The 16,533-nt window shown below is 31.7% G+C and overlaps 1 protein-coding gene across 1 annotated transcript in view; it reads left to right on the top strand.

The window, feature by feature from the left end:
* The first annotated feature begins 5,231 nt into the window (after window positions 1-5,231).
* Window positions 5,232-16,533, top strand: part of fz2 (frizzled 2) — a 312,996-nt gene continuing 301,694 nt past the window's right edge. The window contains exon 1 of the mRNA XM_065502741.1: window positions 5,232-6,194. The gene's annotated coding sequence lies outside the window, so the exon portion shown is untranslated. The remainder of the gene's footprint in view (window positions 6,195-16,533) is intronic.

The following is a 16,533-nucleotide window of genomic DNA, read 5'->3' as shown; positions in this document are numbered from 1 at the left end:
TATAGAAAACTGTCTTGTAAAGACAATTTTCTATAGATAACTTTAGAAAAGTGTATTTATTTGTAGCAAACATCCTGCTACAGACATAAATAATAAACTTAGAATGATCTTTGTGTTTTAAACAAAGCATCTCCTACAAAATATGTCGGCAAAATCCCCCCTAAAACAGATTAAAACTGCTGCTCCTAATGAAAGATTTATACACCATTAGCACACAAATTCTGCCTTAAACACAGATTTTGCTTTGTTATGCTCCTCTCTATATCCACCATATTTTATTGATGTAATAAAGTATTCTTGTGGCTCTCTTATGACTCCAAACAACATTTGCAAATTCAAGCTAAAATATTGCTACTGCTTATAAGCAACACTTTACAACAACTGGCAATTTGAAAAATCCAACAAGAAAAAAATAAACGTTATTCCTAACATTCTCTCGTTTTCCAGCTCCCTGTACTTACCACATTATGTTTATGTTAATTCTGTTTATAAATCAAACTGTTAAGCTGAAGCTACAAACCTACTGGTGGCTACAACAGCAATAAGGACGGACGGGGAAGAAAAGGATTTGCTACCAAAGAAACTGCCAGCCATGGTTGCAGTGTGGCAAAGGCAAAGCTAAAGCAGTGGCTCATTGTTAACGCTTTTTTGTATTTTGCCAAACTCACATACAAAGTTACAAAAGAGCCAAAAGAACTAACAGCTGAATTAGAAAAAGAAAATAAAAAATAACAAAAGTAGAGAAGAGAAATAGTACAAAAATATATTAAAAAAATAGGAAATCATCGTCATCATTTCTATTTATTCAAAAACATGGTTAAATGTATGAGTAATAGAATGTCCATAAATGTGAGCGAATGTGTGTGTACCCATAAAAACAACAACAGCGACAATTGTAAGGATAACAACGTACATAAAATCAAAAGAAGACAACAATCATGCCGGCCGGTATTAGAATAAAATTTATTTCCATTTTCATTTATATACAGCCATACAAACACACTTACACACACACTCTCTAGCAAAAAGCAAAACCAACATTTTAATACAAAGAAAAGCTAATGCCAGGATAACAGTTTAAAGGATATCCGCAGAGTATACAAAGGAAAATACAAAGTTAGAGTTTGCGTAAGGGAATGCTAAGAGTAAAGGATAAAAGGGAGAGGAATGAAAAGGTAGTGAGACAGAGAAAACAAAGAGAATATATATGTATGAGCAGGAATTCGAAATCGAGAGCTTTATAAAGAGAGTTTGAGTAGCTAGGAAAAAACTTGAGAAAAAGGATTTATTGGCATTTAAGAAGAGAGAGAAAGAGAGAAATGGGATTTATTGCTGCAGAGTTGGGATAGTGTAACGAGAATTTGAATTAATATTTCTAATAGAGAATAACTTTCATTTGCAAAGCAGTTGTATATAGAGATTGGTGCCCTATAATGCTTTGTTACCTGGAAAATTTATTAGATTAGATCTATTCTCAACAGCTGTGATAAAGATATAATAAGCAGCTGATTCATATAGAGGTTATCCTCCAACATAATCTGAGACAATCCACAAACACCTGGCAACTATCAACAGGTATTATGGCAGCGCGAACTCTTCCCCCTGACTATGTCGTAAGGGTACCTCCACGACCCTATTGGAAAAATGGCCAATAGGGTCGTGGAGGTTTCTTTATTGAGAACTTTGGAATAAAATCCTACTTTAGGCTCGTAACTTCTGTACTCTCAAGGCGGAAATTACTGCTATTAAACGTGCATCTAATTGGCTGAGGCATTATCGCAAAAGAATTGGTCAAAAGGGGGGTGGGCGATGATGAATAATAAGGTGATCGACCCCTGTTCTTGTATTTCCCTTGTTAAATTCCAGCAGAAACTATATGAGACTGCACAAAACAGGTGGACCAATGAACCTTGTTGTTTTACAACGAGGTCGGCTTGGCCCGTATATGATGCCAGTAGGGCGAATCTATTTATACAATGCCGTCATGAGCAAATAAGACTAATTGTTTCCTTTATTACAGTACACTGTATAATTGGAACACATGCTGGAAAACTGGCCGTAGAAACTGTCACAATGAAGGTGAGGAAAATACTGTATCTCACGGCTTTGACAAACCCGATGAAAGCATCCTTGGAATCCCATTCCTATTATGCTTGAATGTGCTAGATGAATCTTAGTCGAATCTACTCCTTTATCCGAGAATCAGGTTGGTTTAACTCGGAGGCATTATAAATACCTCAGACTCGGACGTATTATAAATACCCTGCTATTTAGCTCTTGGGTATCACAATGGGATCAGTTTTGAATGTACCCACGTGAGCTGCTTGACAAGTGGCTGCCAATGAAACCTATCCTATTGTTAGATCATTATCCAATTGCTAGTTGATAATATTGTCAGATATCCGACAATCGTGTGAACACGACTCTTAACTGAAAGGGCAACACTGCTCCTGTCAAAAGGCATCTGTTAGTTGACTCCTGTCAAAATTTGAAGAAGCTGCGTCATTTAGATAGTGTTTTACAGTCATTGATAGAAGACTACCTCGTGGCTTGAGAAATTGGAAGAAAGTGAATTTCGTCTGATCATTAAGCAAAAAAAACATCACTCAAATAAAGGCTAAGCTTGATAAATAGTATGGGAACTCTGCACCATCAATTTCAATGGTAAAAAAAATGATTTGTTGAATTTCGTTGTGGGGGCCCTGTTGAGGTCTCTACACCAGAAACACTTGAAAAAATTATGATATAGTGTTGGCCGATCGGAGATTGAGAGTGCTAGGGATTGTGGAAGCCATTGGCATCTCACAAGGCTCAGTGGTTTCAATTTTTAATGATCACTTAGATATGAGAAAGCTTTCCGCAAGATGGCTCACAATTGGATGCACAAAAATGTACACACACGTGCAGTTTCCATGGCAAATATTCTCCGGATTTAGCCGCGAGTGACTATTTCTTGTATCCAAACCTAAAGAAATGTCTCGGCGGAAAAAGTTTTGAATGCAATGATGAAATAATCCCACAAAAAATATATTTTTTTAATGACCTCGACAAATCTTATTTTTTGGAAGGGATAACAAAAAAAATTGTAGAAACTTTGGTCAAAGTGTATAGAGCTCAAAGGAAGCTATGTTGAAAAATAAATTAATTTTTTATCCAGAAAAATGTGTTCCATTCAAATAGGCATGTCTTTTTGACCCACCCTTGTATTCATATAAATATGCATTTTAAAGTAAAACAAGTAAGAGAGCTATATTCGGCTGTGCCGAATTTTGTATACCTTTCACCAAAATATACTTTAAAATAAAAATTTTAAATATTTTTAGGTAAACAAAATTAAATTTTTTTTCCAAAGTTGTTTTTTTTTCATTTTTTGGAAAAAAAAATTCTAATTGTTATTTTAAATTTTAAAATTTTTTTTTTTTTTAAATTTAAAATTTTTTTTTTTGTTTCTTCAATTTTTTTTTTGGTGAAAAAAAAAATTCGGGTTCAATTTTTTTTTTCCGATTTTGACCCATTGTAGGTCCAACTTACTTTGGTCATATATACGTCGTTGCTAATGTCTTCGAAATATCTATTATTAGATATCCATATTGTCTATGTTAATGACTTAGTAATCCAGATATAGGTAAAAACAAGTAAGAGAGCTATATTCGGCTATGCCGAATTTTATATACCCTTCACCAAATTATACTTCAAAATAAAAATTTTAAATGTTTTTAGGTAAACAAAATTTAATTTTTTTTCCAGTTGTTTTTTCGAAATTGTTTTTTAAAATTTTTTTTTTTTAAATTTTAAATTTTTTTTTAAATTTAATAATTTTTTTTTTAATTTTAAAAAATTTTTTTTTTTAGTATTTAAATTTTTTTTTTTTAATATTTAAATATTTAGTGAAAAAAAATTTTGGCGAAAAAAAAATTCGGGTTAAAAAATATTTTTTCCGATTTTGACCCATTGTAGGTAAAACTTACTTATATACGTTGCACAGGTCTTTGAAATATCTATCATTAGATATCCATATTGTCTATATTAATGATTTAGTAATCCAGATATGAGTCAAAAATAGGTAAAAAATCGAGGTTGTCCTGGTTTTTTCCTTATATCTCAGCCATTTGTGGACCGAGTTTTCTCGATTTTAAATAGCAATCGAGCCGGAAGAATTTCGGAGATATTGATGTATCATTCGTGTATGTAAGTTATTTGGGGGCTTCAGAATGTTGATTTCAACATACAGACGGACATGGCTATATCGACTCCGCTATCTATAACGATTCAGAATATATATACTTTGTGGGGTCGCAAATGAAAAATGTAGAAATTACAAACGGAATGACAAACTTATATATACCCTTGCCACTCATGGTGAAGGGTATAAAAATAGGTCAAAAATCGAAGTTGTCCTGATTTTTTCCTCATATCTCAGCCATTTGTGGACCGATGTTGCTGATTTTAAATAGCAAACTTCTACCGAAGATATCTGGGGTCTTCAGAAAATTGATTTCAACAGACAGACGGACAGACAGACAGACGGACGTGGCTTAATCGACTCCGCTATCTATAAGGATCCAGAATATATATATTTATAGGGTCGGAAATGAAAAATGTAGAAATTACAAACGGAATGACAAACTTATATATACCCTTCTCACAAAGGTGAAGGATATAATAAAACATAATATGCATTATCAATAAAATATGTAAAAATAAGCCCTAACATATCGATGCCATTTTACCGTAAAATGTTTGATTCGGATAATTAGTTATCATGGTATTTGGACGTTCATTATTTCTTATGACATAAATCTGATTAATTCTTTTGATATATTCCATTTAAAATCTTATTTACTTTTAAATAAAAATGTTAGTTAATACAAACCCTGCTTTTGCATTACAGCAAAACTTGGCAGCACTTTTTATCCGCAAACCCACACACACATTTTTCCACCAACAAGATCTTAAAAACAAAACAAAGAGCACAACAATTTGCACATTTTGCAAACTCTCTCTTGCCCTCGAATACACATCTCTGCAAAAAGAAGAAGCAGAATAAAGAAACCAATTAGAATGTAAACAAAATGAAAGTGAAACAGTTGACAATTAACAACAACGACGAGACTGGGCATGCTCAGTGTAAGCAATGAATGCTACTAATATTTTAAGTATTTGTTTTCTTTTTATTTGTTTGCTTTGCGAAAACAAAAACACGATAAAATTAAAGAGAAAAACAACCCCAAATTAATAATGTGGCGTATGAAATTGTATATGTTGTACTTAAAATTGACAGTTTTATAATGGTTGACAATGATAATTTTCAGTTGTAAAGTGATAACCAACGGGAAAACTACCGGATAACGGGAAAAATAACCTAGAACAACAACTAGAAATCCAACCAAAGATTGAGTGCAAAAAAAATAAAATTATAGTGTGAAAAACAGCAAGCCAGTAAAACGGGAGAAACTGCTTGCAAAAAAAAAGTGAAAAAAATTACATTATATTAAACAAATGACGTGCGTGCAATAAATCAGTCTGCAAATAACAGTCTGCTAAAGAATAATACGGAAATTTAATACAAAAAACAAGGAAATTTAAAAAAAAAATCAACAATAAAAACAAAAAGCTAAAGCTATAAAAAGTTTAAATCCATATAAAATAAAAAGTATTTAACAAAAAGCCACCGGTTTGTCATGTTGTTAAAGGCAAAATGGCCTTAAAATCCAATAAAAACCTAAAAAAATCCCATAAAAATCTTAAAGCTAAATATTTATTAAACAAACTAAAAATGTTTATTAATACACAATTAAATTAAATCTAATTTGCAATTTACTTACTTACATTCTCCGTCTCAATGTCTCAAAACATAATTTTTCTATAAAGCAAATCATTTGCAACAACAACAACAAAAATAAACCAAAAACAACAAAACAAAATAAAGTGTATTGAATTTAAATTGTGGATAAAGAGAGTGGCCACTCATTGCAAAGAGTGTGTGTGTCAGTCAGTCAGTTTGTTTTGTAAGAATATTAAAAACAAAAGCAAATCCAACAAGAATTTATTGAGTTTTTATTTCCAATTTTGTTTTTGTCTTATTTGCTAAAATAAAAAGTGTGTGTTTTTGTTGTTTTATTTTTAAGTTTTTAGTGCAAGTGTGGAAAAATAATATTAATGCAGCTAACATCGTTATATTAAATAAAAAAAACGTAAGTTTAGTTACTACAACTTTAAAAAATATTTCATTCAAAAGAAAAATATACAAAAGATAACAAAAATAATAACAACAACAAAATATGAATCAATCTTTCATAAACAATAAAATAAAACAAATAGCAGTAGACTTTTAAGATAAAAGTAAAGCTAAGGTAGCGTTTTTGAAAAAACGCTGTAAAATTAAATAATCGCCTATTTTTTTTTTAGTTTTATAAATTTTTATTTATTCAAAACCTTCTTTAAATCATAGTCATATGTAAATTGCTGTTTTCTTACAGTTGAAATAATATTTATTGAAGTAGAAACAAATTCGGTTTTCAAAATAAGTTTTTTTATACCCTTTAATCGGCCAACAAATGGTTAAGATTCGCGACTATCTCGATACTTTTCACCAAAATTGATTTCTAAATAAACATAACGGCTATAGTCCAATTTAAAATTGGCCAAAATCGATATTTTCACCCAAAATTTTGTTTTCATCCGAAATTTATTTTTAACATTTTTTTTTCAGGAAATTATTTTTGTACTCAAATTTTTTTTCATCATTTTTTTTAACCAACATTTTATTTCTAACCAATTTTTTTTTCACCTTTTTATCCTAAGTTAGTTTGTAATTTCCACAATATAATTTTCCGATCCTATAAAGTATATGGGGCATTTCATGTCAAGTGAACCAACTTTTGAAATCGATGTCTTCCGATCGGGATGAAATTTGCACCAAGGTTAGTTCTATTGGGTAGTAACTCAGACACAATCGGTCAAGAACTCTCTGAGTTATAGGGGGTCAAATTTTTACATTTTGGACAAACAGGGGTTTTTTCTTATCCATGTAACTTATTACCTATTGTTCTTAGCAAAATGTGTCCCAAATAGTTTAGATAGCTCTTTCTTCAATCTTTCGAAAAAAAATATTTAAAAAAAAAAAATTTTAATATTTTTTTTCCGAAATCAAAAACTGTTTTGCCTTTTTTTAAAAATGGGCCCTTTTTTTCTTAAAATAAAGCTTAGATATTTTCCTTGAACACCTATTAGGTCGCTTAGTGGTATGCGAGTGGGATATCTATCAAAATAAATATGTTGTAACTCAAAACATACAATTTTTGTCTTTGTTTGCAAAATCAAAAACTTTGTTGACTTTTTTTTCAAAATGGACCCTTTTTTAATTTTTTTTTTTTAGCTCAAACAAAAGCTTAGATATTATCCTTGAAGACCCTTTGGTCGCTTAGTGGGATGCGAGTGGGATATCTATCAAAATAAATATTTTTTAACTCAAGACTTACAATTTTTGACTTTTTTTTTTTGCAAATACGATTTTTTTTTTCAAAATTGGCACTTTTTTTAAATTTTTTTTGGCTCAAAAGAAAGCCTAGGTGCATTCCTTTAAGATATTTTTAGTCCCTTAGTGGGATGCGAGTGGGATATCTATCAAAATAAATATTTTGTAACTCAAGACATAAAATTTTTTAATGTTTTTTGCAAAATCGAAATTTTTTCAAAATGGGCCCTTTTTTTTAAATTTTTATTGCTCAAAAGAAAGCCTAGGTCCATTCCTTTAAGAAATTTTTAGTCCCTTAGTGGGATGCGAGTGGGATATCTATCAAAATAAATATTTTTTAACGCAAGAAATAAAATTTTTGAAATTTTTTTGCAAAATCGAAATTTTTTACCAATGTGGGACCTTTTTTAAAACATTTTTTTGGCTCAAAAGTAAGCCTAGGTCCATTACTTTAAGATATTTTTAGTCCCTTAGTGGGATGCGAGTGGGATATCTATCAAAATAAATATTTTGTAACGCAAGACATAAAATTTTTTAATTTTTTTTGCAAAATCGAAATTTTTTTCCAATATGGGACCTTTTTTAAAAAATTTTTTTTTGCTCAAAAGAAAGCTTAGGTCTATTCCTTTAAGACCTATTTTGTCACTTAGTAAGATGTGAGTGGGATATCTATCAAAATAAAAATGTTCTAACTCAAGACATTCAATTATTGACTTTTTTTTTGCAAATTCGATTTTTTTTTTTAAAACAAAATCGTTTTTCAAAAGGATTTTTTTTTGTAAATTTTTCTCGAATTATGAGGAGTTGGGGTCACGTTAATAAGACACGTGATAAAAAAAATTACAACGTAGGCAAATCGGACCTGAAGTTTGGAAATTTGTTAACACGGGAAAAAATAAAATTTTTCAGATTTTGCCAAAAACATTTTATTAAATACTAGTTGACCGCCCCGGCTTCGACCGGTATCATTTACTTTATGTTATTTCGTCAAGTTTCTTCAACCCTGCCTGTTCTTATTTATTTGCAAATAAAATATCTAAATTTGTACAGCATACTTTAGGGGCTTTTTTATTACAGTTGACTGGACTCAAAAAAGCCGGTCTTAGCCGTAATTTTTTTTTTTTTTTTTTTATTTCAGGAGATGGTTTATCTCCTGAAAATTTCGAATCGAATAAAAAAAAAATCAGCCAAATCGCTCCAGCCGTTCTCACGTGATGCCATTACATACATGGACCATTTCAGTTTTATATATATAGATTCAGCCCAATCTTGAATAAGAATTCCGCAGGAGTTTTTCTTACTTTTCTTATTTTTAACATTGATTTTGAATAGGAAAAAGGGAAAAAACCTTTCTAAAAATTTTAGAAAATTTAATTCATGGCAACAATGTTCGAATTATTAATTCATTCTTTCTCCCTGGCCAAATGTAAGGAGAAATTTAAGTAGGAAATTTACTACTTTATGCAAATATCTCTAATAAGAATTTTTGTCCAACTAGAAAAAAAAAACATTCCTACTCTAGCCAAGAATTTCTAATTTGTAAAATTTTGTTAAACTTAAGAAAGAAATGCTTATAGGATTTTATTAAGGATATATACGAGAACACAGGTTCATAGGTTTGAACTTTAAGGGACTTTTGTTTTAATCAAAATAATGTTTCCTCCAATAGGGACTTTTAAACGTTGACAGTTGATTGTGGTTATACATCTGTCGAAATGGTTGTTATTTATTATACCCTTCACCATGAGTGGCAAGGGTATATATAAGTTGGTCATTCCGTTTGTAATTTCTACATTTTTCATTTGCGACCCCATAAAGTATATATGTATATTCTGGATCGTTATAGATAGCGGAATCGATATAGCCATGTCCGTCTGTGTGTTGAAATCAACTTTCTGAAGCCCCCAAATAACTTACATACACGAATGATACATCAATATCTCCGAAATTCTTCCGGCTCGGTTGCTATTTAAAATCGAGAAAATCGGTCCACAAATGGCTGAGATATAAGGAAAAAACCAGGACAACCTCGATTTTTGAACCATATCTGGATTAGTAAATCATTAATATAGACAATATGGATATCTAATGATAGATATTTCAAAGACCTGTGCAACGACGTATAAGTTGGACCTACAATGGTTCAAAATAGAAAAAAAAAATTTGGAATCCAAATTTTTTTTCACCAAATTTTTTTTTCCTAAATATTAAAAAAAAAATTTTAAAAACTAAAAAAAAAAATTAGGCCATTTATAAAATGGCCTAAGAAAAAGATACTGGTGTTAGACTCCAATTCATAACATAAATGATAGTACATATGACTGGAATAAGATAAATTTTAAGGAGGAAAATGTGGCCCTAGTTTGGGGATTCCAGCACCACAATGATTCCAAAAACATATCTAGGGTTGTAACCGAATTGTTGCACATCAATGAGTTACGTGTTTTTAAGTGACATGCTGAATCGCCAGATTTCAATCCCATAAAAAACCTATGGGAAATTGTAAATCGCAAACCTTGTACTCAAAATTATACCTCGAAGGAAGTTTTATTAGGGTATTGCAAAATATTTCAAAGGAGACGATTTAATCGTTAATTGGTTCAATGTATCGTCGTTGTAAAGCAGTAAGAAATTTTGTATTTGGCCTATTAATTGAATATTTGGAAAAGTTTCCTTTATATAGGAAACTTGTTTGCGGAGAATCACATCCATTGATTGATATACAGTTTATTGTTAAAAATATGCAATATTATCTCATCCATCATGCTAATAAAAGTAATTTCAAGTCATTGTCCTTATTTCAAGTCATCACTCAATAAAATTAAGCAAATCAATTTATTAAATATGTAGAGACAGTTTTAGCATCTCAATGTAATTGTTACCCGGACCTGGAGCCTTACTGTTCCTTAGACTTGAAATGATATGACAAATTTATAAAATATACGGATATTATATATATTAATATCGACTTTGAAACTGTTATAGTTGCAATTGCATGATTTTTAACAAATATCCGAGGGACCAGCGAACATGCGCGATTAAAACTTTGCCCTTAGTTCCAGTTGGATGAACTCTGCAGTTTGTTGCAAAAATATTCTTTGCATCAAAGCTTCTATACAACTTATTCAATTTATATAGAATAGTTGCCATCTCAGGCATAGATGTCAACTAGATTGGCAACTGAGAGCCAAAAACATAATTCATTTTCCCAGCTGTTTTAGGAGACTGTCTCGAACTAGTGATTTCACCTATCCTTTAGGGTGACAACTAGTTACACAACTAGCTACGTGACTAGTTATTTTAACATGTCCTAAGCAGTGAACCCCTGATTCCAATTTTCCGGGTTTTTTAAACCGGTTTTTAGAAAAGAACGGTTTTCGAGTTATTGTCTCGAATTATTCGACAAAATCGAATATTTTTAAAAAATTATTATGCGATTACTTTTAATAATTTTAATACAACAAGAAAGAGCTATATTCGGCTGTGCCGAATTTTATATACCCCTCACCAAATTATACTTAAAAACATTTTTTTTTAAATATTTTTATTTAAACAAAATTTTTTTTTTCCAAATTTTTTTTTTCAATTTTCAAAATTTTTTTTTTTAATTTTTAAAATAAATTATTTGGGGAATAGAATTTATGACAAAAAAAGAATTTTTTTGATGAAAAAAAAATTCAAAAAAATATTTTTCCCGATTTTCACCTATTGTATCTCCATCTTACTATAGCGTTATATACATGGTTGCAATGGACTTTGTAATATATATCATTAGATATCCATAGTGTCTATATTAATGACTTAGTAATCCAGATATAGATAAAAAATAGGGTAAAAATCGAGGTTGTCCCGGTTTTTTCTTTATATCTCAGCCATTTGTGGGCAACCGAGCCCGAAGAATTACCGATATATAGATATATGAATCATGATTGTAATTTATTTGGGGGCCACGGAAAGTTGATTTCAACATGCAGACGAACATGGCTATATCGACTTCGCTATCTATAACGATCCAGAATATACATACTTTGTGGGGTCGCGCCACTCATGGCGAAGGGTATAAAAATAATTTAATATACGTCAATTCTTAAATTGAAAGGCTAGAAACCGGTTATTTGAACTGGTTTTTGATAGAAAAAATCGAAAACCGGTTTTTAAAAATTACGCTTTTTCAATTTTTTTTTAACAATTTGCAGATTATTGGAAATAAATCTTGCATTAAAAGTTCTATACAACTCCTTAAATTTATATGAAATAGCTGACATCTCAGGTTGCAATCATTGTCATGCAAGGAATGACGACTGTTCTGTCAAGTAAAAACACAACTAGAGCATCCAATAAGACCAAATTATGAGATAATCTTAAAGTTTAGGACCAAACAATGAAATAATTAAATTAAAAATTTTCTTTTTTTTATGAAAAGCAATGGAAATATAAATTTAGCACAAAATAACTACTTTGGAAACATGGCTAAAATCTATGGACTTAAATCAAACAGTTTTTGATTAAAATTATACTCTGTAATTGATAGCAGCTTTAAATCACCAATAAATATTAAACGCTGCTAGTCAACACTGTTTTCATGGTTATAATTGTATATTGTTTTGTTACTTTTTGTTGTTACTTATTTAGCTAATGCATGCAAAAGCACTAAAGCATAAGAAAGAGACAAATATATATTCACACACACCAAAAACACACACTCATCTTTACTTGGGTATTTGGTCAAAAGAAAAAACAATAAGAAGCAGAGACAGCAGAATTTTGTTTTTTTGTGCTCTCCTATACATTTCAAGTGTAAAATGTTTACATTTAGTTGTTGTTGTTGTTGCTGCGTTTTGCTGTTATTGTTTTTTACGTTTAGTGCGTGAAGTTGACAATTTACACTTAACGAAACTTATTAAGTTCTCCTTACACTTACGTTATTATGGCTTGTTTAAACTTTAATACGTTATTTGCTTACGTTGTTTTCTTAAGCTTTACAAATTGTTAAGGGGCTAGACTAAAAAAAGCAACTGTTTTTTTCTGTTTTTTATTCTACATACTTTTTTCCTTTTATTGTATTTCCCTTTAACTAAAGGTTTATGCACGTTGGAAAAAAGTAAGCATATTGTTTTTCCCTTCACTTTGTTGTTGTCGTTGTTGTGTCTGTTATAGCCAGACTGCGCTAACGTTGTCTTTGACACTGACAGACTGTTTGTTGTTGGTGTTTCATGCTGAATTGTTTTTGTTTTATGTTTTGTTATTGTTGATTTTCTTTTTTTTTCGTTGTTGTTGCCTTAATGCGTTTCACTCTTTATTTTCCACTACTTTTATGTCTGCATGGACAATTGTTTGCATGTGTTTGTATGATTGTGTCTGCATATGTGTTTCTGTGTCTGTGTTTGGCAACCACTTTTGCTGCACACACGGTTAAAGTTCATTGGAATTAAAGATAATTTAATGGATTTTCCTTTATTCCTGCAGGATTTTTGTTTTCGATAGAGAAAAATTTAAAGGATAATTGAGCCACATGAAAATGCATAAAATTAAACATGAATCAAGCAATTATAAATTAATTTAAAAGATCATTTGATAAAAATGCACAGTATAATATGAAAAATTGTTAAATTTTTTAAGGATTAATGAAAGAACTGGATCTTTCCAACTAGAAACAAGTTGAAAAGAACGTCCTTGATTGTTTTCTTTTAGAAAAAAGTTGAGGAGATTGTCCTCGACTGGTTTTCGTCTAGGAAAAAATTTAAGGAGATTGTCTTTGACTATCTATCGTCCAGAAACAAAACAAAGAGCTAATTCTCGACATTTTTCATCTAAAAGCAAGTGGGGGAGATTGTTTCCCTTTTCAATCTCAAAACAAGCTTGGGAGTTGGTTCAGGAGTTGGTCCTCGACTGTTCTTCGGCTAGAAAAAAGTTGAGGAGTTGGTCCCTGACTGCTTTACGACTATCAAAAAGATGAGTAGTTGGTCCTCGACTATTTTTTGTCTAGAAAAATGTTGAGGAGTTGGTACTCAACTGTTTTTCGTCTAGGAAAATGTTGAGGAGTTGGTACTCGATTGTTTTTCTTGTAGCAAAATATTGAGGAGTTGGTCCTTGATTTTTTTTTTGAGTAGTTGGTCCTCGACTATTTTTTGTCTAGAAAAAAGTTGCGAAGTTGTTCCTCGACTGGTTTTCGTCTAGAAAAATACTGAGGAGTTGGTCCTTGACTGTTTTTCGTCTAGAAAAAGTTGAAGAGTTGGTCCACGATTGTATTTCGTCTAGAATATAGTTGAGGAGTTGGTCTTCGATTGTTTTTGTCTAGAAAAAAGTTGAGAAGTTGGTCCTTGACTGTTGTTCGTCTAGTAAAATGTTGAGGAGTTGGTCCTCGACTGATTTTCGTCTAGACAAGTACAGAGAAGTTGGTCCCCGTTTGTTTTTCGTCTAGGAAAAAGTTGAGTTGGTCCACGACTGTTTTTCGTCTAGAAAAATACTGAGGTCTTAGTTCTAGACTGTTCTTCGTCTAGAAAAATGTTGAGGAGTTGTCCATGGACTGTTTTTCGTCTAGAAAAAAGTTGAGTTGGTCCTCGATTGTTTTTCGTTTTGAAAAAAGTTGAGGAATTGGTCCTCGATTGTTTTTCCTCTAGAAAATATTAGGGGAGTTGGTCCTGCATTGTTTTTCGTCTTGAAAAAAGTTGAGGAGTTGGTCCTCGACTGTTTTTCGTCTAGACAAGTACAGAGAAGTTGGTCCCCGTTTGTTTTTCGTCTAGGAAAAAGTTGAGGAGTTGGTCTTCGATTGTTTTTGTCTAGAAAAATGTTGAGGAGTTGGTCTTCGATTGTTTTTGTCTAGAAAAAAGTTGAGTAGTTTGTCTTCGATTGTTTTTGTCTAGAAAAAAGTTGAGGAGTTGGTCCTTGACTGTTTTTCTTATAGGAAAAAGTTCAAGAGTTGGTCCTCGATTGTTTTTCGTCTAGAAAAAAGTTGAGGAGTTGGTCTTCGATTGATTTTCGTCTTGGAAAACGTTGAGGAGTTGGTCCTCGATTGTTTTTCGTCTAAGAAAATGTTGAGGAGTTGGTCCTCGATTATTTTTCGTCTAGAACAAAGTTGAGGAGTTGGTCCTTGACTGTTCTTCGTCTAGAAAAAGTTGAATAGTTGGTCCTCGACTGTTTTTCGTCTAGTAAAATGTTGAGAAGTTGGTCGTCAATTGTTTTTCGTCTAGCAAAATGTTGAGGAGTTGGTCTTCGATTGTTTTTCGTCTAGGAAAAAGTTAAGGAGTTGGTCCTCGATTGTTTTTCGTGTAGGAAAAAGTTGAGGAGTTGGTCCTCGATTGTTTTTCGTCTCGGATAAAGTTGAAGAGTTGGTCCTTTACTGGTTTTCGTCTAGAAAAAGTTGAAGAGTTGGTCCTCGACTGTTTTTCGTCTAGTAAAATGTTGAGGAGTTTGTCCTCGACTGCTTTTCGTCTAGCAAAAAGTTGAGGAGTTTGTCCTTGACAGTTTTTCGTCTAGAAAAAAGTTGGAGTTGGACCTTGACTGTTTTTCGTCTAGAAAAAAGTTGAGGAGGCCTCGACTGTTTTTCGTCTAGAAAAAAGCTGAGGAGTCCTCGACTGTTTTTCGTCTAGGAAAATGTTGAGGAGTTGGTCCTCGATTTTGTTCGTCTAGGAAAAAGTTGAGGAGTTGGTCCTCGATTCTTTTTCGTCTAGAAAAAAGTAGAGGTCATTGTCCTCGACTGATTTTCGTCTAGAAAAATGTTTAGGAGTTGTTCCTCGACTGTTTTTCGTAAATAGTTAAGGAGATTGTCCTCGACTCTTTTTGTTTAGAAAAAAGTAGAGGTCATTGTCCTCGACTCTAATAATGTTTTCACTAGAAAAGCCACTGAGAGTTTCAGTATATTTTTGCTAAAAAAAAAACTGAGAAATTCAGGAAGTTTGTCCTAGAAAGGCTAATGAATACTTTAGTAACTTTTGAAAATAAAATTTGATGTAAACTTCCGTAATAAAAGTAGTTCCTTTAAAAAGTTTAAACTTTATGCATAAAATAAATTTCAAAATTTAAAATGTCTCCTTCTCTTAATATTTTCTTAGGCCATTTTAACAATAATTTCCAACAATTTCACCAAAAAACTTTATCCCTTGAAAACAACTTTTACTTTTCATTAAATAAGTGTTTTTTCTTCTTCTCTATTTGTGGACGTTTTCCTGCATTACATACACAGACACTTGGGCATTCATCAAAATCTCAAAGTCAATATCCGTATAATAAACAGGCAGTATAAGTAGAGGCAGGAAGTAGTAGCAGTAGCCAGAGAGCAGCAGCAACAGCAGCATTATCATCACATGTTAGAATCCTTAATACCCCAGAAATAAGACCAACGAAATAACAGTAGAAAAACGGAAAAGCCATTGCTGTATTTTTATATTGCTGTTATTTTTTTATTATTTCAGACATTTGATTCAATTCCCTGCAGTCTAATTGAGTTTGTCTGCTGCCATTAGTAATGCTTTACAAATACTTTCTACTTCACTCTTACATTTGCCAGGTTTCTTCATAATCATCTGCATCATCGTCATCATCATCATGATAATCGAAATCAACCCAAACATGTTCCTGTATGTCTGCAGCAAAATGTGTATTTGAGCCCTCATGTGCTTTAAATTTTGTATCTTGCATTTGATGCTGATGGCTGGCTCCTGCCACAATTTGTGGCAAACATTTTTTATTTGGAAGTTACGTTATATTTCTGTGTATGTTAGACTTTAGCCGTTATAAGCCGTGTTTTAAAGGCGAGACCCCCCTTCTCTTATCCTTGACTTTGATGGCTCTGAGTTCCTCTTTAAATGGACAGAAATAAAGAATTACACACATTAAACGAACGAACGAATGATAGAGAGTGTAGTCCATAAAACATTTGTCAATTCACCTGAATTTTAAAGACAAATGACACGCGACTTCAAATGTTTTAAAAAAACAAAGACATTGTAGAGATATAATGGCCTGTAGTAATTTTTTTTTTTTTTTGTGTGTTTTCTTCAACTGAATCACAGAATAAATGAATGAATGAAGAATGTCTGCTGTTTGTAGAGAATGGC

The sequence above is a fragment of the Calliphora vicina genome, chromosome 3 (genome assembly GCF_958450345.1).
Source record: "Calliphora vicina chromosome 3, idCalVici1.1, whole genome shotgun sequence".
In the NCBI taxonomy this organism is placed as follows: Eukaryota; Metazoa; Arthropoda; class Insecta; order Diptera; family Calliphoridae; genus Calliphora; species Calliphora vicina.
This window is presented reverse-complemented; position numbering and strand designations above follow the sequence as displayed.